Raw genomic sequence first — 23,874 nt, 5'->3', positions numbered from 1 at the left:
ACCCCCCCCCTGTTTTGTTCCCATTCATTTAATGGTCTGAATATGTGGAAGGCATTGTAGCCCTGCATGGCTGGGGCATACCTCTCAACTGTCCCTGATTTTCAGAGACGTCCCTGAATTTGACTCAAGTTTTAACTCTGTCCCTCTTAATCCCTCCTAAAACTAGTAATTTTTGGAGGAAAGGTGGTGAATTATACTTCATGAATAATGGCAATAATTAAGAGTTATAAACTTTTACTTCAGTAAATGTGTATTAATTCATATGCTCTGGTTCTGTCAATGTTTCAAGTTAATAGCACTAATATTTTAAAAGTGTCCCTGATTGTCTGATTTTTTCTTGACTTGTCCCTGATTCTTTTGAAATTTGTCCCCAATTGGTTGAGAGGTCTGGGCTGGGGTACTGTCTGAGGCCTTGAACCATGTCTCTGTGACTGCACAGACATCAGCATCTTCCAGGGTGAGAAGTGCTTCAAGTGAGTGCAGTTTCTTATTTAGACTCCTAGCATTAAGCAGCAGAAGACTGAGTTTGTCTCTGGAGGATATTTTGTTCTTATGACATTGCTGGGGGAGGCAAATATCTTTGCCAGCAACCTAAAACCTAGAGGTGACAAATGAAGATCATCTCTGACAAAGCAGCATGCGGTCTGTCAACCATATCATCCCAGGCTGTCAGATACTGGATCCCCCTGGACTGACACCAGAAGCTAAGCCAGTTGGTGAAGTTAATCATTATTTTGTTTGTACTGTGGCATCATACTGGATGAGGGAAGAATGCTGCTTAGGGCTAGGGACATACCTACCTAGGACACACAATCTGAAAGCTCCATCATGTCTCTCTTCATATAGTACAGTGAGGTATATCTCAAGTCATTCACTCATGCATGGCCTATGACAGAGTCATAACAGCACTTTTTGTTGACAGACTTGAGTGCATGCGTGGCTTGGTGGATCCTGGTACCAGACAGGCAGATGACCATGACCTTCTCCTTCTCCAGCCTAGTGAGGGGGATGTCTGAGTATTTCACTATGGTATCACTTATGACCAATACAATTGGTTTAGATATGTTTTGCCTTAGGGGCCTATTGGGTGAGACACTGATGCATATGTTATTGTGTGCAGTGGATGCTTTTTGGGACCATATTGTGTGCAGAAGTTTTGCGCTTGGGAGGTCCTTGCTCTTTTGATATATTTCTAATGACTACCTCTGAGTATGTAGGTTTATGTGTTGTGTGTTTGGTATGTGTGGGAAGTGGAGTGTTAGTGCTGACAACCTGCTTGGTATTTGGTTTGTTGTTATGTGAGAGAGACAGCACATTGATTCCATATTCATATTATAGATACATCTATCACATATTGTATTTGCATGTTTTAGGAATAATTGGGTGTCTGTATACATGAGGCAATTGCTACATTGTCTTAGGATGTCCATGTCAATCAGACTGGCTGGAGAAATAGTGGGAAACAGACTATTATTTAGAAAATGTTAAATGCAAATATCTATATATATTTTCTTTGAATGTTTGTCCTCATGCTTGCCCTGTTTGCAAGCACTTTCTTCCTAGAATTGTGTGACATATCAGTTAAAAGGTTTAATAAAATTCCTGTAAAGAAGAGTGGTGAACAGACAGTGTGATTCTTAAATGATTCCCAAAGTGCCAATCAACCTGAGCCTATCAAGCTGATTTACATTCTGAATAGTTCTGGCACAGCTGCAGTGCAGTTCATGAGTGCCACATTTCCAGTACTGTAATATAGCACAAAACTGGCATTAAGGGACACGTGTCAATGAATATCATTTTGTAAGAAATAAATACCTGCTTTATAAACATAGGGGCTACTGCCGATGCAGTATAAAATTATGGAGAAGAGCCAGACAGTGCAGCTCCAGTGGTGAACAGCTTTTGTCCTGCATTCTGGACAGTACTTAATTATCTTTTCATAGTAACGAGAGCACCAAAAGTGCCACATAGTGTTTCTTCTGTACCCGTTTCCCTGCAGTGCTGCAAACTTATACTATTTTTCACAAGCTGTATTACAGCATAGTGACTTAGCACACACTATTTATATAACTAATGATGTATGTTTTTGAATCACTAATGAGGTGTAAAGTTAAGCAAGACATAACTCAACAATTCAGCACAGCAATTCATTGAAGTCCAGACTATGTGTACTCCATTATAGCACATCACATTTTATTGCTTGCTTTAAATATTATTACTGGACTAAGTGTTAAAAGGCATGATATGCCAATAACGCTTGGCAAAGTCCTGTGCTTTGTGAGTTGGCATTCTTCCTGAATCTGTCAGCTTAATAAATAAAACACTGGAAAGAAGCTAAGATAATTACTTGTCTTTCTTGCTGATCTGCTTGCAGTTCTTCTCATTTTGAATTAGTTATATTTCATTTTTATTATGTGATTACTGGTACAGGAAATTGCTTGAGCATTTTCTTTCCACTTCGGTTTTCTTCTTGGATCCCCAGCCAGAGTTTTATGATGTTTTGAATTGCAATACATTCTGCATTTCTGACTTGTATGACATCATTACAGACAAATAATGAAGAATCACAAAGATAGGATCTTCAGTATTTAAGATTTCCAAGTAAATGCCCTATCCTGAACAATCACTATTAGAGCCTGACTGAAATAATGTGTTTGAGACACTATAGCATACCTCACAGGCAATGTAAACTATAACAGACCATCAGACATAACCCCTGTCCTTTTTCACTGCCCATGTATGAAGTGTAAAGATACAAGGGAATCTTATACAATGAAGACTAAGCCATGTGCAAGTATTTCTGTATCGAAAATTACATGCAAGCTGCCAGCATGAAGGGCAGTCTTCATGTTAACAATGTATATTTGTGCATACATAGGCAAACAGCCTCAATTAAGCATGAGTATACCAAATGTCTTTACAAACCCTCATGCATTATTTTGCTACTTTATTATTTTAAATAGTACTTTTTGAGGTACTTACTGCTTGTTTTAAGGACAGAATTCAAACATCAGTGTAGTGCATTGTTTACATTTATTAAATGGAAATGTTTTCTTATAGAATGTGCATACATAAACTCTTCTGAGGCTATCTTTCAGATGTAAGTCAAAATCTGGCAGTTTGATGCAGACTGTTAAGGTTATGAACTGCTAACAAGATCCATACTATAGTACTAAGGCTGAAGTCTTCACTTTCCATTTGCCTGCTGTGTGACTGTAAGCAAGTCATCAGCTCTGAAACAGGCAATTGGGCCTAGTGGATTTACTTGGTTAGCAAATGAATAAACAAAATCACATGATTATACAATAATATGAGAAATAGGTTTAGCATCAAATGCACTGGAACAAAATTTAAAACATCCACAAATAAAGTCTGCTTTATGAACTCTTTTAGACTGTCACTGAAATGAGTGACACGCATTTTTAAGATGAAAGATGATGTGACAATGGATCTCATCAAGAGCAAGGAATGGGAATACAAAGATATAAGTTCGGAACATTGAAAAGACATGTGACTAATTCTATAGTCTATGATGCATGCAGGACATTAGAGTTGTCTAAGTTTATGCATGAAAGCAGCATATTTTCCAAAACAGCTGGTTGAGATATGCAGAAATTATGCTATAAAGCGTAGATTATTATACTAAGTTCATAGCTGAAGTTTTCTACCGTGAGATATTTTGTATTTTAAATTACTGGCAGTTCTAGATGCATAATCAATATTTAGACAGAGAACTTATTGGGTCCCACATCCTTTAAACAGTAAAATATTATTGGTTGGGATCATGCATATTATATTTTGGATAATGTACGCATAAAGTGATTTATTTTATTCATTAGTGCAATCTTTTTGAACCAGTTAAGCCATTTGGATTTAAAAGAAACTCAATTTTAAAGTAAAACATGAATACTACTTTGGTATGTAAATTTGTTTTGGTCAGATGTATATCAACACATTGTTAAATTATAGTATTAAAAAACTACTGACCATCATCGATAAAAATTCATACATAGAGTTCCAAAAGTATCGAGCAAACACAGTTACCCATGCCTTTTATATAAGCAGTCCTATCCAGTTTAAAATCCTCCATAGGAAATACTCTGCATATTCTCCCACTGTTCAAAGCTGCTAAAAGAGCTGCCAGTTTGCACAGAGGGCAGTACCACTGCAGGCCATCTTATAGTATACTACTAAACACTCTCATTTAGACCTTTAAGTGACTCTCCCCTACTGGTTCCCATCTATTAAGGATCTGATGTAATGGATAGGTGTTTCCCTGTCATCTCTGTTTCTGGCCTGGTGGATATGGGTATCCTGATGCAGTGTAGTAACTGCCTCATGTTCACTGACAACCATTTAATTTTGGAACAGACAAACACAGTGTGTGAGAGATGTGGATACATAAAATTATGTCCTCACATTTCAAACATATGCTCATACCTCTGGAACCACAGAGGTTACTAAAAAGTGTACATTTCAAATGCTTCAGCACAAACCATTTTTACAGTGGTAGTATTCATTACATTCTAGGTCTCAAACAGGATTTTATGTCACAGCAAACACGGTAACTACTAAGCTTGTAATATTTCATAAACTGTTTACAATGTCTCAGCAACCCCTCAAGTTACACACATACTGTCAGCAGCATTTTGTTCATCCAGATGAGAGATTTCATATGAAGATAAGCAGTTGTGTCTATGGTACATGGGTGCCAAGATACTTAGAAAATATGAAGTTTATGACAATACAAATAAATATTATATGAACAAAAGTTCATATCTCTTTACCTACATTAGACAGAGGTCAAACATCAGTACAGTCATGTTTGCAATTCTGTAAGCTTTAAGACAGAATATTTCAGTATGTTGTATGCAGCATGGTTTTGGAATTATTAATGCAAACATGAACAAGCAAAATTGTTGCCTAGAGGGGTCAGAAGGATATAACTGCAGAAGCATCAGGAGGTACCACTCAGCTGTAATGCATTAACAAAAATAATGTACACCTGTCAAGGAAAATGGTTAACAACTTTTCTTCCATGGAAGGCAGCCAGGTAGACATCAGTGCCTTAACATAACTCTATGTTAATAATGCAAAAAACAATGGCCTTCATAATCAGCAATATAACGGTCTTCTAAATAAAGTGGTCAGCATTCAAGACTGACATTTCCATTAAAATTGTCAGCATTATGTAGAAAAATTCTGCAAGGTCAAAAAATAACTGTGGTATACATGTCTAGGCCAGCAACTACTGAGAATAATGGAGACAATAAAGTAATACTTATTTTGTGAAATGCAATTCATAAGTATGGTTAAAACAGATAAATTTGTTCATAACAGCCACCTACTTTTGTAGCATGTCAGTTTTGAAAATAGCAACGAGTTTTCAAAGCAAGTAGTGGTATCAGGTTCTCTAGATCCAAGCAGTCTTTGCTACTATGATAAAGGTTCCTTACCTACATGATTAACTTTATATAGTACACATTCAGTCCTCTCAGCACTATCAGTATGCAAATGAGGGATGAACTCAGTAGCATTCATGAATCCCAAAATCCGCATTAACTGCGGGGAATGTAAACATGGTGTAATGACCCACACACCTGCATGTATGCATCCTACCTCTGAGAGAACGAGCACTGAGAAGTGCTACCTGCAAGGGGCTTGCAAGTGTGAATGATTAGTCTGACTGGAGCATCAATCAGGTTTTCACAGTCAGTCCTCTTTGATGTACACTTACCAAGGGTGCGTCAGGGAGAAGGGACTTACAAGAATGTTAATGACTACATTGACTAACTTAGGAGAGTAACATTACTAACATTTACCTGAATGGTTTATGACAGTAGTTTCTGCCTTATGTACATTGTGTCCATAATTCTAAGGAAGTAGATTGCTCATTGAAACATATAGCAACTGCAAGACAAAACACATAGCAATCTTGTTATAGAAGCATAGATAATGGAATGATGTTCACGAATTAGAGAATAGGCAAGTGTTCATTTTTTTTATTTTATATTGTGTGAGGAAAGATTATCTTCCCTGTTGCCAGTATCACAGCCATCCACACATCTAAATGCAAATTACACAAGACAAAGGTCAGAACATGGTTATGCTATACCTGCAATGTCAGTTGATACTATATCACATCTTGAGGATATGTAACCTCATTTTTATTGTGTGTGTGTGTTGCACATACTGATAAGAATGTCAAGTGTGTCTTGTGAATGCCCTGATGTCTTGGGGTTCTAATCCAGAGATGGTGGTACTTGTATGAGCATAATGATGTTTAAGGGGCATATTTTCATGATGAAACACAACACAGTAGAGGAAATATCAGAACTGTACATTTTAACTACTTGTTTCATAATGTTTCCTCAAGTTCAATAAAACATTTTTTTTACTTTTCTCTTAATTATTTGCATGCCATTTGGCATTGTGTATGCTGGACTGGCAGTGATTCCTAGCAATTAACAAGACTTCACTTTCTAAGGAAAAAGGTAAAAAAAAATTTGGATTCCTTCTGTAGCACAAACAAGCCTGGAGCCAGTACATGGATGTCAGCACTGTGGATAGCACTTGCTGAATAAATTCCAACTATCAGCTAACTATCCCTGTGGCACAAGGTGTATGTGAAATAAGCTTAAAGGAAGAGGGCAGCCAATCCAGGCTTTGAATTTAGTTGACAGATACTTTTACAGACGTGGTCAGAATGCCATTTGTCACAATATTTTGATTAGGAATGTCATAGTAAATGCACATGATTATCGTAACCATGTTTATTGCAACAAATGCATCATTACTGTTAAAGAAGCCCAATATAATGTGTGTAATTTATGTTAAACATAACAATGGTGCTATGTAATGTAGACTGCATATGTATGATGTGCACAATATTTTTGCTATAATTCTTATGAGTTACCACACGAGTTACCATATATCATAAGTATGTGTCTATGGCAGTATTTCTTGTGAAGTATGAATGCAACCTAAGCCATTATGTATGCATCTATAATGTAATTACAAACACAAATACTGCCTTTTACATAAAAATGCAGTCCCATGACGAAGTAAAGTCACAGACATACAGGCATCAATAAAGTATACATTTATTCATTCATAAATTTGTGTATCTCTAATTACTATGTTAAAAAGTAAGCAAAATTTAACATTTTATCCTTTTTTGATCATGGGTTTGATTCCCAGGTGGTACTACTCAATCTTAGTAGTGTGTAAATCCCAACAGCCCAATATGTCACAAGTCCTACCATTTTTCTTCCAAACAGCCATGATTACAACCAGTAACATAAAGCTTATCAGGGTTTAACATGGGAACATATGTCAATAATTTGAGCATTACACATGACCAAATCCTGCTGTCATTTTAACACCTTCTGTGCTTATCGATGTATTCATTGCCAATGTGACTCTTAAGCCATTGCTGGATGCGCTAATGTTGCTGGCAAGGCTGTGTGGCTTTACGCATAAGCAGTAACATGTGAAACCTGAATTTGACACTAATTCAGACCCATATTTCTGGTTTGACTGCTGCAGACATAGCTGGAGATGGTAGGGATGGTGTTCCATTTAGAGCACAAAGGTGGGGTATTGAGGAGTCCAAGGTTTTTGTGGCACTCCTCGTGAAGCGATATAGCCAGAGGTTACTGCAATGGGAATATACTGGGCCTCAGTATAAGGCTAAAGCTTGGAATACCTTGTCCAAGGCTGTCTCCAGCAGAAATGGCATAGAACACACTGGAAAGCAATGTTATCATCATTACAGTGACGTGAGGAGGTACAGGCTGGACCTCGTGAGCTGATGGGTGGAATAATTTAAGACTGGAGACACCCCTTAGTTGTGTAAGCATACAGACCTATAAACTGTCTCTGACACGACATTAATTAGCCAGCCAACTGCTGTTATTCATTATACTTTCAGAAATCTTTATTTTGTTCTCCTGCACATCTGCAGCAGAGATGGCAGAAAACCAAGAGGTGCATTATGAGAGACTAACTCACATCAGATAGGCATGGAATAAGTATGCATCAGGTCTGAATGCAGTCCATCACTGAATATCATCTTAAGCAGACACACCTTTACTTTTATATGAAGCATACATCCCTGCTCTAATAGCTCTTGGTTATTGCATTAGGTAATGAGTACATCAGATTAATTGTATGTGGGTTTAATACCAGATATTACATTTTTTTGCAAGTCTAGTATTTATAAGATATTTTTACAGGCTAGTATTTCTAAGATATATTAACTGTAATACTGCATGACATTAACAATTCTATATTTCAAAACAAACTGTAGAACTACTATAAAACAAAAAATAGCCAAGGCTAAAAGGTACAAAAAAGAATTTAATGTGACAGTAAGCTCTTTCGTGGGCACACATACACCCACTTCTTCAGTCTGTTCCACAAAACTAATATACCACATTTAAATAGCTAACAAAATAAGCACATGATGGTCAGATGTTTAAAACGGTCCTATGGTACAAATGGTACAAACAACATATAATTAAAATACAGCTTATAAAATGTTTAAATACAGATATAGTATAAAATCTGAAATTACCAAGAAACTGTATGTCCCTAAACTACATTAGTTTATACAAAATGCACATTCTGAAGGTAAAATTAACATTCTAAAGATAAAATTACTATCTCATCAAATTTCTTAGTTTTAGAATGCAAGCTATTGAGCATGTATCATTTAACCCTGGGTATTTGAAGGCATCTAGCCCGAGCTGCCAATATAATTCTTGCTGCTCTAGCCATAAAGAAAATGGTCCTCCCCTAATATGAGAATGGATCTGGTCAATAATCCTAAAGGAGAATGAATGGCCAGGGTTATTTAGTATGTGCTTAGCTAAGGCATTCTCAGCTTTCCTGTTCCTAATAGCACATTGATGTTCGTATATGCATTCCTTAAGTTTCCTATCTGTCTTACCTATGTAGAAACCTAAGCAGGAATTACACTTAGCCAAGTACACGCACCCCTTAGAATTGCAGTTATACCTCCCCTTGCAAACAATATTTGTATTATTAACTTGGCACAAAGAACCAGTATCTATGAATCTGAAAAAATTGCAGGCTTCACATTTAAACATACCCTTAGTCTTCAGGGGTTTGTAACATGTTGTTACCTAAGAGGTACTTCAAATTGCTGCCCCTCCTAAATACAATATTGGGAGTGAGGGGCAATCTTTTCCACACATTCTCATCCGTAATAATAAAATTCCAATTTCTCCGTATTACTTAGGCTGCAGTATATGCCCTCTTAATCTTGGTAGGCACACTCTGGACAAAATTTAACTTGTTGCCTGTCATTATCAATAGATCTTTAAACAGTGTGCCATTTTTTATGATTCATTATGTAATCATAATTTATGTCTCTTTTGCCACCCCTTACGATTCTGCATTTATTGACATTAAAGTTGAAGTCATCACTGCTGCATCGGATGTATATTTTTTTGTAAATCAGCTTGGGTAACATCTACATATTTATGATAGCACAAGAAATATTAGCCACCTGATAACATATGCTAAGTCAATATGTACAATCTCTGCAGAACTAAAAGCCAGCGGAATAATTCCAGATTAAAGAGAATGTTTACTAATGCAGAGGCTGCTGCTGGCAAAAATAAAATTGCATTTCCGTGTTTCATCTTCAAATGCAGTGTCTGCTACTCTTGAAAAATAAATTGCATAAATTTCATTAAAAATGGTGTGCTGGTGATATTACCATAACATTTTTTGAAATAGATCAGCTATGGAGTATGGAATGGTTGGTAAACAATGACAACAGGTTCATAGTTGTTCGCCATGCAGTCCAGAAGACCTTTAAGGTGTCTTACCTGAATTCCCAATTGCTCCAAAGCATTTTCTAATTAATGGACTTGATTGGTATTGCACAGATGGTTAATTAATATTACACAGTAGGTAAATGAAGGCTGAAAGATTCTAACCCTGAACCGTTTCCACAGGAAGCATCTCATTAATAAGTCAGAGACTTAGTCCTCTATGTTAACTGCCAGTATGATATTTCTTACCTACATGAAGAAATCCTTTAAAATCTTACCATCTTGTTGAGAAGACTGTATCACAGTAATATGCAACAATGACTACATAATGGAGTCTGAAGACCATACAGTTATGATCATCTCTCCAAATAATGCAGACAATATGACCTCACAAATGTCAACCCCTTTGCAGTTGCTTGTGGCTGTAAAGAAGGTAATGCAAAATTCATTACTAAAATGCAACCTGTTTAGACTATATTATACAGTCCAGGCCTATTAATGAATGAATTCATTCTTTAATGCAATCAGTAAAGCAAAATAGTTAAAGATAATGTAAAACATTAATGCAGATTTGTTCAACAACCCAAAAGTCATACAAAAATCAGAAATGTTACTGCATTCATCATACTGTTTGTTTTAGGGGTGGGGCTGACATAGCTGTAGGACACCTACATGTCTTTTTTCACCTCCCTATGTCTTCTCTGTCATCAACCATGCTTATCCCGTCCAGCAACACTCATTACTGGTCTAGCCTACTTGAATATCTAATAATATTTTACTATTGCAGCATATACCTCCACACTCAACGCATCATGCCTGTGGATGAATGGGGCCCTCTGCAGGGTAATGAATCTGGCCCCTGCCAGCCATAACATTACTTGGCTGTCTTTCCCCATTTACCATAAACACTGCTCAAACCTGTCAGTGTAGATACTAATTTCTTCTTTACTGTTTTAATTATTACAAATAGTTGACATTTTATTTCAAATTTTACAGAAAAAAATAACAGCCACTTATTAAACAGAGCAAACACTCTCATATTGAAACTCATATTTAATGAAAAAAGCATCTACCAACCCATTAAACTACAAGAGATTCACTGGTATTCATACTCATGTAGCATACAGTGAAGTATTCATTAGCACCTATATGAAGGGTGCAGGAATTCAAAAGACAAATGTCCCTTTTCAGGAGCAGTCCAGGTGTACTGTCTGGAGAAGTGACTTGGCAGTCACAAAGAAAACAAATGAAGGCTGAGGGAATCAAACCATGTATTAAAGGAAGCACTTCCTTAACAAAGCATAGCCTTGCTTATCTGCACTAAGTCCTAGATAAACTGTTATAACCCAAACACAATGCATTTCACACCTATGTGCCTGCAAAACAGAAGCAAAATTAAGAATATATTCATAGTTAAAATATTAACATTAAACTTACAGATGTCATAACAACCAGTTTATTCACATACAAATAATAAACACATTGTCAGCATTCAAAAGAGCAAGGAAAAACATGACCACAGTGACATCTTCTGACTTGCTCTACACAAATGTGCACTAGTCCTATAAGTCTAGAGTAAAGATTATGTAACTTATGACAGCAGGGTCAGTCATTTTCATCTACACACAGACCCCATATCTAAAAAAGTATAGCCATTTTATTGACAGTACACAGGTCAGATGTCTGACTGTAGAAAAAATAATGTTGACTGTATGTCTTTAAAATGTATTTCACAATGCAAACTAATGGCAGAGGTTTCTCAGTACTTAATCTAGGAGACAGCATTAGTGAAGTTATGTATTTTTAACCATTTTCAATGCAGCAGTTCAATCGTTTTGGAAGACTTCAACTTGCTCTGAGAAACTAATCATAATTTCCTGCCTTGCTGAGAATTACATGAGCATCACTTCACTCGGCTTCTCTCAAGAGCTAAACCTGTTTTGGGTGAGCATTCTGCTCTTATGAAAACACAAAGCCTGAGTTTTATTCTCAGTAACTATAACTCTTAAACTCTAATGTACATTTACAAGATTTTGTTTACAGATCAAATTAATTTCCACCTGTTAAAGAGTAATGCAGCACAGACAGGACAAGGGAAGTCCGTGAATAAGTTCAACCATGTATTGCATCTCATACATTTTGAAGGCTGTCCTGTTCATAAAAGGTAAGCATGATTTCTCCTTATGTAAACAAGATCAGCACAAATAGGTATTTTAGTGTCATTAGCAACACCCATATTAATCTAACTGGCTTGCATTTCTTCTTACTCATGATACATACTAAATACAGTTTATATAGCTGCAAACATTGGTGTATAACAGATGATAGTTCAATGTTTAAGTAGTGGTTAATTTTGATTTCAAATAATCTCATTCTCTATAAATTAAAAAAAAAAAGAAAAATGAAAATATGATATTGTATATACACAATCCAGTAAACTGCAGAATGGCAACACAGACTTTAAAGTCAGTGGTTGAAGCAGTAATGATATTGGGAGGGGTGACCTAATGGTTAAGGTGTTTGCCTTACAAACACAAGATGCAGGGTTTGAGTCTCACAAGGGTAATTGGCTAGGCTTACAATGGCTCGCAAGAGCAGTTAGCCTAGTACTAACCTATGAACTATGAACCTATATCAGTATGGTAGCCTCACCTCTGTTCAACAGCGTACATTTGTAAATCTGTGATGCAGTGGATAAGTAACTTTTTTAGCATGATAAATTTCAAACTAATTGCTGCTGTCCTTATTAGTAGTAAATCTAACAGATGTTTTAGTTTTCTGGATGACATCTTGAAGCAATATGCTGCATTTGTGCATGCGTGCAAGTCAACCCAAGAATGTAATGAAGAAATTAAGACTACTAAGTGAAGCTGTAAAAACAATAAAGATTATACAAAATAATTAAAAGTAAATGATACATGCAATATCACATGCATGCAGAGGCACCGCATTCAAGAGAACATTTAGTATACACCTTGTGTATATAGTGATAAAATTGCAGTTTTACAAGAGTATTAAGTATTGCAAGATAAACAGTTTTCTTTACTTGGTGGACATTTATTTTGTAATATGTTAAATTTATTCAATATGCTACTGTTAATTCATAACCTGACATTTTTAATAAAACAGAAGAAAATGTATAACTTTATTGGCATGAATGTACCCATAACGATTTAAAAAGTAAAAAAAAAAGTCATGATCCATATTCAGAAGCCCTGTAGCTGGAATACTGGCATGCCCTTTAGGCATCATTTCTGTATATCCCATGGGCCTCTACTACAGGTGGTTTAAGGTATTACACAGTGAAGACTCTAGCTTCTGTGTGTGAAAGTGACTGATTGCTATGACTACTTGCTCAAAGTTAAACAGCCACTGACCTGGCTTGTCAGGAGCAGTGTGAATTTATACAAACTGTGTGTTGGGGATCTGAGAATGAAAATATAGCTTTATTTGTCACAAATTTATATGACTTCTTTTATAGCCAAAGGAAGTATACTATATCAGAAGAAACACATTATAGTAAACAGTCTTACCGCAAAAGGAACTGAAACTTAGTGTTTCTTATATTTCGTTCAAAACAATCATGCGCATTTTCATTTTTTCATGGAGGTGAATCATACCAATATTTTGTCTTTAGAATATAAAACCAAATTGACTATTTGTCAATAAAAGTAATAATTAAAAGCTCATAGAGATAAAAAGGGAAATTTTGCATTGTTACAGTAGTTCTAGAACCTCTGTGCCTAAAAGCACATGTAAGTACATTTAGTAAGTGAATGATCAGATCTATTGGCAACAGAATTTTGCCAAAAGTGTCATTAAATTTCAAAGTGATAATCGTGTTGTGTGTGTCTATATATATATACACACACACACACACATGCATATATATATATATATATATATATATATATATATATATATATATATATATGTACTGGTACTTTTCCGTTATCGAGGCAACACTATAAATGCGGTAGCTGGCGTTTGTAATTTTCGCACAGCTGTTAGCAAGGGTTCCGATCGCCAGCTAGCACATTTATGGTGTTGCTCCAATGGAGCTGCATCACTTTTCTGTGTGCTTTTTTTTTCAGTTTTCCGTTATCGGGACTCTGATGCTGCCAAAAGGTCGGCTTCCATGCTGTTGTTTGACAATGTGGTAGGCTGTCCACATACAATAACAGTTCTGCTATTTACATAGATCCTGAAGGACTGTACAGCCAGAGGTCACAGTCCTCAAACTTGTGCCTCAGGAATTAGGGTTGCCACCTTTTGAAATGCCCAAAGTGGGACATTTTTGGTAGAAATGTGAGATTTTGCAGGACAAAACATAACCACTGCCAGTGCAAAGGACAGAACTTCACTTTTTTGCCAAAATAAAAGCTTATTTTTGTAACATTTGAGTAGCTTATGCTATGCCATACAATATTTATGTGTTCCAGATACAAAATAACTGTAGTATGCAATGTTTAAAGAAAACTTAAGAAATATATTTTATCTTAAAATCTCAGGACATTTGCCATTTTTTAGTTTTTTTTTGCAGGACACAACTGCCCAAAGTGGGACTGTCCCTCGCAAAGAGGGACAGATGGTAACCCTATCAGGAATCAAGCTGTGTGACAGTGTAAGCATCGCTCTTTGCGTGACCCCCAAAAAAAATGAGACAGATTTTATTGAAGATAAGTGAAATACGCTAGCCAGATTATATTTGGGAAATGATTTTATTATCAAGACAGTCTTATTGGGAAGTAATATTCTTTTGTGTGTGTACATACGTCATATTACAGTGTAGACATTTTCAAGTTACAAATGGAGTTTCATACCTCTCAACTGTCCAGATTTTTGCCATATTTGTGGTGTGTTCCACATCAAATTTGTGTTTTTTTCAGTGACTGAAGTCAGTAAATAATGACAGACTTTTGAGTTTCTCTGCACGTGAATCACAACATCAAAGCGATTTCCTTACAGACAATCCGGGCTGGGACCAATGGTCGACTGGTTACCCAATGTGTGCACTAGCTCAAGAGAAGTAAACTGAAGAGCTTTGCACATGCCACCACTATGATAGGCTGCTGAAATTCAAAGTAATGTACCAGACATACGGAAGATAACAGCTGCGAGAAAATTGCAAGCGCCAGCTACCGCATTTACAGTGTTGCCCCGATAACAGAAAAGTACCATATATATATATATATATATATATATATATATTTCCCGCATTAATAGGTCAACACAGCCATTAAAATGAGTCAAGTTACCATGGTGCATTATAGCTGGTTTCCATTAATGATGGGTATACTAATTCTATTATGGCTGCCTAAAACACTGCATAACTCATCAAAACATTATTTTAATCAGTTCATACATAATGTGACAAAGATTCTTCATGCTGGCTACAATGTACCATATTCAGATTCATCACTGAAATCCTTACTGGTAGAATGAAAGTCTTAGGTGCATTTTGCCTATGAGTATTCTGCTGCAAAGTCCTGAAAGTATTATTATGAGCTTTTAAAGGGGACTGCTATATGACATTTTTATGCAAATACCAAATGCAGAGTTTTGTATGAATTTCACTTTCACAGCCTTATAAGCTGCATTACTTTTGGTGTCTTGGAAGTTTTAAACAAACAAATTAACTAGGCAGAAGAAACAAACAATCCAAAAATGAAACAGGAATCCAACAGTAGCCAGCAAGAAAATATTATTCTTTTAAAGACACTTTCTTGAACGTAAAATCAATTTAATAAAATTTTTTCACATTTTCGTCACTTCAGATAAAGTAACTTCTGCAGACACACAGACAAACAGCAGTTACATTGTTTCTGCACCAATTAAACCAAGTAGCATGGAGTCATATGACTAGTAACAGCAATGAGTTAAAGGTGCAAAGCGCAATAAATTCAAAACCTGCAAAAGTAAATCTTAAAGTTAACATACTGCCTCAGATAAAAAATATATATGCAATCAGTATACAATATGTAAAAATTATATTAATATCGTAAGTGAAAAGTTAAAAATAAACTATCGTGTAACGTTTCTTAGTTTGAGCAAACATGAAATATTACAATTCTCATTCAAGCCAGGCAAGCTGAAAGCATTAAGAGCTAACTGCCATTCTAATTCTCGTACCTCTAATAATACTGAGTATGGACCACCTCTAATGTCAGGAAGTACTTGGTCAATAGCGTGAAACGTGAAAATATGTCCACCATTTAGCGAAACATGCTTTGCTAAAGCATTTTCTATTTTGTTTTTACTAATTGCATAAGAGTGTTCATAGATTCTCTCATGAAGTTTCCTGTCCGTTTTCCCTATATAGAAAGCCGGACATGAAGTACAGGAAGCTAATAAACAACACTCTTGGACTCACAGTTCAACTTATAGTTGATGTAAAATTTACTTGTGTTCAATACACCAAATGAATTACCTGTTTTTACACATCTTACATGCTCCACACATAAAAGTACCAGTGAGCCTAGAAGTAGGTTTAATGCTCCTAATTTCAAAAAAACTTTTTAAATTAGTTCCTCTTCTGTAAACAATATTGGGTGACTGACCTATTCTGTCAATTAAGGAAGAATCCTTATAAAAGAAGCTCCAATTTTTATGGAGAATTAGTCTAAGTTGGTCAATGTCTTTACTAAAGGTGGTTATAAAAGTGTTACATAAGTAAATGTCCCTAGTTTGCTGAGTCGTTAAAGGTTTTATGGGGATAACCAAATTATTATTTGGTAACTGTGTAGTTCGAAAAGCATCCTGGCTGAGAGGTAACTCTACCAGGTTAACATCAATGACAGCTGAAGGTATAGTCAAGAGGGGTTGAACTATACCCCTACTCCGTTTATATACAATTTCTTCAGTTAAGTCATTTATTTAACCAACCGGATAGCCTCTGTTGCAAAACATGTCTCTCAAAAGCTGACATTCAGAATAAAAGTCAACTTCTGTAGTGTACATCCTTACGGCTCTAATGAGTTGACCTTTCACTATTGAGCATTTTTGCCTGTAAGGGTGTACACTAGAAAAATGCAAGTAAGAGTTACAGTATGTAGGTTTTCTGTAAATTTTAGAGACATATCTCCCACTTGCTGTATCTTTTTTATGTTCACGTCCAAATAGTCAATACTAGAAGTATGAAAGTTGTAAGTAAATTTAAAAAAAGATGTAGTAGAGTTAAAGTAATCTATCATTTGTTTGGCTTAAATTAAAAATCACAAAAATGTCGTCTAAAATTCTGGTGTAAAAAGCAAAGGAAGTGTAAATTTCTAAGTTGTTGAATACAAAATATTCTCCCATTGGGGCATAAATATATTCGCCACACTCGCTCCACAGGGGGAGCCCATAGCAACACCATGTTTTTGTAAATAGATCTTGTCGTTAAAAATAAAAAAGATTATTATAAAGTATTATATCAATTAACTCAGTTGCCAGGTCAATGTCCCTTTGTGGAGCTTTTTTGTTTTTCATGTAAATTTCTACCCACTCAACCGCTTCTAAGTGTGGAATAGAAGTATATAAATCGACTACGTCGATGGTAAGAAAGTTATCTTCCTGTTTAACTTCTAAAGTATTCAAACTTTTCAACAAAGTCCATGAGTCTTTGCATACTCGTGACTCAAGTTTAAGGTATTTTTGTAATATTGAGTCAATGAGTTTTGCACATGGATAAGTCAAAGAACCTCGACCATCAATAAGTGGATGCATGGACGCAATGAGTTAAAGGTGCAAAGCACAATACACGATAGTTTATTTTTAACTTTTCACTTACGATATTAATATAATTATATAATTTTTACATATTGTATACTCTTTGCATATATATATATTTTTATCCGAGGCAGTATGACAGGTTTTAAATTTATTGCGCTTTGCACCTTTAACTCATTGCTGTTACTAGTCATATGACTCCATGCTACTTGGTTTAATTGGCGCAGAAACAATCTAAGTGCTGTTTGTGTGTCTGAAGAAGTTACTTCATTTGAAGTGACGAAAACGTGAAAAAATTTTATTAAATTGATTTTACGTTCAAGAAAGTGTCTTTAAAAGAACAATATTTTCTTGCTGGCTACTGTTGGGTTCCTGTTTTGTTTTTGGATTGTTTGTTACTTCTGCCTAGTTCATTCGTTTGTTTAAAATTTCCATGGTATCTGGATCACCTAACAGTCCAGCCAGCCCGAACTTGTTCGGTCGAACAGAACCTTTGCAAACTTTGCAACCAGTGGATTTTACTAGCGTCCTTAATTCACTGTCACAACGGATTGATTGTTTAACCCAGAGACTGGTTTCTGTAGACAAGCAGCAAAGTGACGAATTTAACATCATTACAACTGCTAATGAAATTAACCAAGGGAACTTGAATTCCGAGAACCATTCTATTGACACTGACGCTCAGCTTCGATCCTTAGATGGTTCAATACCACCAGGTCAACAAGTGACTGTTTCAGCATCACAGGTGGGTGTACCTACTCATAATTTGGCACCATATAATAGCCCTACAAATGAACTTGCTAACACGAATGAGCTTATTGGAGTTCCATCTTTTACTGAATGGGTTAACAATACTACCAAATTAAGCTTTGGGTTTACTAACTCCCAGGAACAACCGGCTCGTAATGTTAAAGCATCTCAGCCACATGTATGTTCGCTTGCTGACAAGCTAAAATCTCTTGACGTGAAACTCTTAAAACTGAAGAAGCTTCAATTTGAGGTGGTATATTTCAGACAATGTTTATCTGAAAGGATAGTACCTAAAGGTCTTAGGTGCTACCAATACCCAACTGGCTTAATTCCAGACTCCTCTTTTCACACAGAACTACTTGCTTTTTTTGACCAGCAAGGTTTCCAGCTTATGGAGTTAATGATAAAACACTACTCACTGCAGACTGAGAACTTAGTGAAGGAAGTCAAAGATTTGGATAAGTCTATTAAATTGCATTCTGATTTTGTTAGATATAGGTTTGACTATAACAGAGTCTTCACCAGTATTGAGCAACTGTTGGACAGACTTAAGAACAACAAGATTAAAAAAATGAACCATGACCGTACGGCATACTCTAATGGTTCTGCCTATCCTAGACCACAAATTTCACAGGTTTGGCACAATTCTAATATGGTGCCACCTCAGATAGAAGTCGACTCAACTAACAATAATTCTGCTGATAGTTTACTACCATCTGATTCTGAGGCTAATAATACTGACTCTGTTGATACAGTTAGGAGAAGTGAAAGAATACGGGCTAACAATTCACGTGAGGGGCAAGTAAATAACAACCAACCTGCCCTAAATTTTCACCAGGACAAGAACAATATGCCCACTACTGGGGCATGTCACCCTCAACATCAGAGGAACAAAAGATGGAACAACCGTCGGAGGAGATAGTTCCTAATGACTCTGTTGTTATAAATAATTTAATTGTCCTTACTAATTCTAAAGGGGACTTTAACATTTATAACTTTTCATCTGTTGTTATAGAAGCAAATCTGGTAGAACTGCTGGCGAAGGGTAACACCTATGTCTTAAGTAACAACATTAATGTGGTAAAAACTTTGTTGGACTTAAAGTGTTATGTAAGGAAACTAAACCTTTCCTTTCTATTAGGTAATGTCCAACGACCTACACATGTACTTAGGGCTGCTAGTACGTTCAACCCTCCCCTTCACCCTCTTTTAGCCCTTTACAAAAATGTGTGTGAACTAGACATTAGACACATACCTTCCACTAGAGCCAGTAACACTTGTTATAAACAGAGTAACATTACTACGGAACAGGTAAGAGCACTGAAACTACTTAGATCAGCTCCTGTCCGTTTAGTTAAACCAGACAAAGGGGGTGGTCTTGTTATTTTTGATATTACTGATTAAATAAAAAAATGGAGTTAGCCCTAAATAGTCCGGCCTACGCTAAGGCATCTCTTAATGAATTAAACATTGCACAATCAAGGATCAGAGTGTATTTTAGAGACCTGTTCATAGAAGCTAAAATTGACTTAGACACATTCAACTACATTAACATTCTCTACCCTAAAACACCTGTCATGTTTAGAATACCAAAGATTTATAAGAACCAATATGACCCTCCTATGCGTCCACTTATTGATTGTCGAGGTTCTTTGACTTATCCATGTGCAAAACTCGTTGACTCAATATTATAAAAATACCTTAAACTTGAGTCACGAGTATGCAAAGACTCATGGACTTTGTTGAAAGGTTTGAATACTTTAGAAGTTAAACAGGAAGATAACTTTCTTATCATCGACGTAGTCGATTTATATACTTCTATTCCACACTTAGAAGCGGTTGAGTGGGTAGAAATTTACATGAAAAGCAAAAAAGCTCCACAAAGGGACATCGACCTGGCAACTGAGTTAATTGATATAATACTTTCTAATAATAAAATGATAGATTACTTTAACTCTACTACATCTTTTTTTAAATTTACTTACACCTTTCATACTTTTAGTATTGACTATTTGGACGTGAACATAAAAAAAGATACAGCAAGTGGGAGATATGTCTCTAAAATTTACAGAAAACCTACATACTGTAACTCTTACTTGCATTTTTCTAGTGCACACCCTTACAGGCAAAAATGCTCAATAGTGAAAGGTCAACTCATTAGAGCCGCAAGGATGTGCACTAGAGAAGTTGACTTTAATTCTGAATGTCAGCTTTTGAGAGACATGTTTTGCAACAGAGGCTATCCGGTTGGCTTAATAAATGACTTAACTGAAGAAATTGTATATAAACTGAGTAGGGGTATAGTTCAACCCCTCTTGATTATACCTTCAGCTGTCATTGATGTTAACCTGGTAGAGTTACCTCTCAGCCAGGATGCTTTTCGAACTACACAGTTACCAAATAATAATTTGGTTATCCCCATAAAACCTTTAACGACTCAGCAAACTAGGGACATTTACTTATGTAACACTTTTATAACCACCTTTAGTAAAGACATTGACCAACGTAGACTAATTCTCCATAAAAATTGGAGCTTCTTTTATAAGGATTCTTCCTCCTCCTGCTGAGGTTCCCGTTTAGATTATTCTTGTTATGCCAAACTGTTTGCATACCACAGCTTTGTTTATGTGTCCCTCTGACCTGTTTGCTAATGTAGTCTACAACAGTATGAACAGCAGCAGGCTCAGAGCTGATCCTTGATGCACACTCAGTCACACTGGGAGCAAACCTTTCTGAGAGGCATGAGCTATTATTCTGAAAAAAAGTTTGCACATTTCGAACAATTTCAGAGATGTGGTGCTAGGTTGCTACATATCACTAATAGTTCTTACAGCTATTTGGATTCCCTTTTATGGCATTCATCTGACAACATCATTTCCATGTGTTCTTATCAAATCAGAACTATTTATTTATTGGCATTTGTTTACCAGGAAAGTCCACTGTGCCAAAATAAGCCCATTTTCAGTGGAGGCCCTGGGAGAAAAGCACCAAGGTACTAATGAGACTTACATAAAGTTTCCAGAAGCTTCAATAAAAATTTCAAAAAAAGATGAGGAGAATTACAGAAAAGAAATTAGTAGAACATTTACATAGAAAATTTTAGAAAACAGATAAAGCTGATATAACATTATATTGTCAGCACAGTTAAACATGTTCATAATACAGACAATAATAAAATGATACAATACTGGGAAAAACAAAACAGTTCAATATTATACAGTTATGAGCACCAAGGAATGGATGTAAATCCAACATAGAGTGAAAGGAATAAGAGGAGTATTTTTTAATATTATAGGGGAGAAGGAAGGAGGAAAGAAAAGGGGAAAAGAGGAAGATGAGAGATCTATATATATATATATATATATATATATATATATATATATATATATATATATATATATATATATATATATATATATATATATATGTGTGTGTGTGTGTGTGTGTATGTGTGTGTGTATTTATATATACATATCTTTCTCAAAAACATATTTTTTATCATTTTAAATGTTATGACAAAATACACATTTTTTTACTTATTCTGGCACACATGCACATATTTGTGATTGTGTTGTTTGCTTTCCCTAACTGATATTAAGTATGCTATACAGTGCTGGCCACTGAAGTGTTCTTGTATTAGCATTTTTATAACAATATCTTGAAGCAGTATAGCGGTATTAACATTTGTAGCTATGATCAAATTCAGACTATAATTGCAGTTTGAAGGTGATAAACTGCAACATTAGCAAAACAAGTTAGTTCAAAACAAAACTATACCTATCAGATTTTTCAAAATAGCAACACAAAAGCTGTCAAAACATTAGAATATAGCATTTTTGTGACTTCAGGCCTATATTTTCTTATAAAGGTGATATTTTATTTTTTCTATATGTCACAGCACAGAAATGACTATTTTTACAAGTGCTGCTGACATGAATTCTGAGTACTCTCTAAGGCTGACCCTCCATGCTGGTAGCTGTGCAAGTGGGTTTTGCAAAGGAGTCAGTCCCACTCTGTGGTAATACACTCCTCAGATGCCATGTCTATACCATTTGATCACTAATTCTTCAGCATCCTCTGGTATCCATCAAGGCTCCTGACATCAGGCATGTCCCAACATGTCCCAACATTTCCCAGCAATCTTTTCTCTACAGACAGCTGAGCAGTTATTCAAATTCCTGTTGGGTTCTTCAGTGTCCAGACCACTAACCCAGCCGTTTGAGTCACATTAGAATTTTAGCCCTCTATGCTGCAGGGCCAACACAAAATATGCTTTGTATATTATATGTTGACTGGTTAAGCCCACTGGACACAACTATGCCTTTTCAGGGATGACTGGGGAACACTGTCTGGTTACGTGACGCAATAAGAGTCACACAGTGACTTCTCCAAGTCACAGAAACCCATGTCACAAAACATTTATTATTAACAGTAGTTCTGCCATCAGTTTACTTACTGGTGCAGACCCACTCGTTCTGTGTTAGGGAAGAGATTGTCAAAGAATGGCCAGCACCATGATATGAAAACATGAAAGTGAGTCAGTCAGGTTAAAGCCTATCTGCAGCAGCAGCAGCATTCTGTGTGACTGAAAGAACTTTAGGAAGCAAGGAATGCATCCGTCAGCAATTTATGTACATGTGCATGCATGTGTGTATGTATTTATAAACAGAGTAAATGAATAATCTTTCTCTGACTTTTTTTAGCCCTGATCCAGGTCAGAAGGATATGGAAAAAACAATTACACGAAGAATTCAGAATAGCTAGACAGCCAGCTTAGATGACCGACACAGGTATGGGAAATGTGTACATACTCCCTACAGGCAGGAAAAGGAGGTCAGTATTGAATCCTGAACTTCACAGGCAGAAACATTAAGCACTTCACCAATGTGGCTCTACAAGACACGTGTGTAGATTGCATTACACATGGCAAATGCTGTATTGCTCTGTTGATTAAGATTTGCTGTCAGTTTTTTAATGCATTATTTTTTCCTGAGAACTTGATATAATGAGTAGCAGCTTGTTCAGTAACAAGTCCAAAGTATGGCTTCTTCTGAGTCAGCTAGGGGTGAGGTTATAGTAACTGGCCCCCCCCAGTGGATATTAGGGCAGTGTTCATATCAGTCATTTAGACTGCAGCTGAATAGCTATTGAGGATGTGCTGAAAGGCCATTTATATAAACTTACTGACTCACTAACCTGAACCCAAAACCATTCCACTTAGCTTTAGCTAGTCACATGTTGCATGCGGCCCCTGCCATGATTTAAAACCACCAATTACTACTAATCTAGAATCAATACAGATGAGTGACATAAAGAAATGTCATAATGTTTCATGAGTTTAATAAATTCAACTTGTTGGACATAGTGAAGATGAACAGCATTGGCAGAACATCAATTAATTATTTTAAAATTGTTACCTGATTTTGAAATGGGAATCACTTTTTCAAATTTCCATATGTCTGTGAATTCACCTGCAAATATATAAATGTTGATGATAATTGATTATGGCTTTCAAATTATCACAGTAATATCTTGAAAAAACACTTACGCTCTTGAAGAGTGAAAGCATTAAATGGGTAGGGTAAAGCAATGGTTCTTTCATGTGTAA

General features: G+C 36.0%; 1 long non-coding RNA gene across 1 annotated transcript in view; it reads right to left on the bottom strand.

Moving 5' to 3' along the window:
- The window catches only part of LOC122798311, a 1,180,841-nt gene that overhangs the window by 814,300 nt on the left and 342,667 nt on the right, over positions 1 to 23,874 (bottom strand). Inside the window, exon 2 of the long non-coding RNA XR_006364242.1 lies at positions 23,684 to 23,737. This is a non-coding gene — a long non-coding RNA (uncharacterized LOC122798311). The remainder of the gene's footprint in view (positions 1 to 23,683; positions 23,738 to 23,874) is intronic.

The sequence above is a fragment of the Protopterus annectens genome, chromosome 3.part1 (genome assembly GCF_019279795.1).
Source record: "Protopterus annectens isolate FY-2018-M chromosome 3.part1, PAN1.0, whole genome shotgun sequence".
NCBI lineage: Eukaryota > Metazoa > Chordata > Ceratodontiformes > Protopteridae > Protopterus > Protopterus annectens.
The sequence above is the reverse complement of the archived record's forward strand: the minus strand, read 5'-3'. Positions and strand labels throughout refer to the sequence as shown.